This window comes from Limulus polyphemus, unplaced genomic scaffold (genome assembly GCF_000517525.1).
Source record: "Limulus polyphemus unplaced genomic scaffold, Limulus_polyphemus-2.1.2 Scaffold4834, whole genome shotgun sequence".
In the NCBI taxonomy this organism is placed as follows: Eukaryota; Metazoa; Arthropoda; class Merostomata; order Xiphosura; family Limulidae; genus Limulus; species Limulus polyphemus.
The window spans coordinates 57,322-57,967 of NW_013670444.1; positions in this window are offsets into that span (position 1 = coordinate 57,322).

Here is a 646-nt window from a genome sequence, read left to right on the forward strand (position 1 = left end):
TATGCACAAAGCTACACAATGGGCTGTCTGTGCTCTGCCCATCACGGGTATCGAAACTCGGTTTCTAGCGTTGTAAGTCCGCAGACATGCTGCTGTGCCACTGGGGGGGGAGGCAATAAGACGAAGAAAACACTATTTTTACTATGTTTTACAGCTTACACCAAGTAAAAAAATCTGAATGAAATAAATCTTTTTTTTTTTAAATGAATAACAATTACTATGAAAAATAAGCTAAAGTTAATATTGTGTTTTTAATCTTTACCCTAATTTTGATTTGTAAATGGCTCATATAAAAATGATAAATAATTCACTTCACCAACTTAAATTAGTTCAGGATAACAGCTGTAGTTCATGCAATTTGATAATATAAATAGTCTCAGCCTCTATCGTATCCTGTCATATCCTAGTCAGCTTGATGAGCTATGGTATTGGCATTATTGGGCGAAATTCTTCGTCGGCACTGGCTATAACAGATACCTTTTGACATTCTCTGAAAACGATGACGCTTATATAAATGATGGAAAGGGTGTGAATTTGATGTATCTGGATTTTAAGAAAACACTTCACAAGGTTCCACGTAAAAGGCTTGTTAAAACTATATCTATAGGTGTCAGTGGCGTACAGAGGTTCTATGATGCCCGGAGCC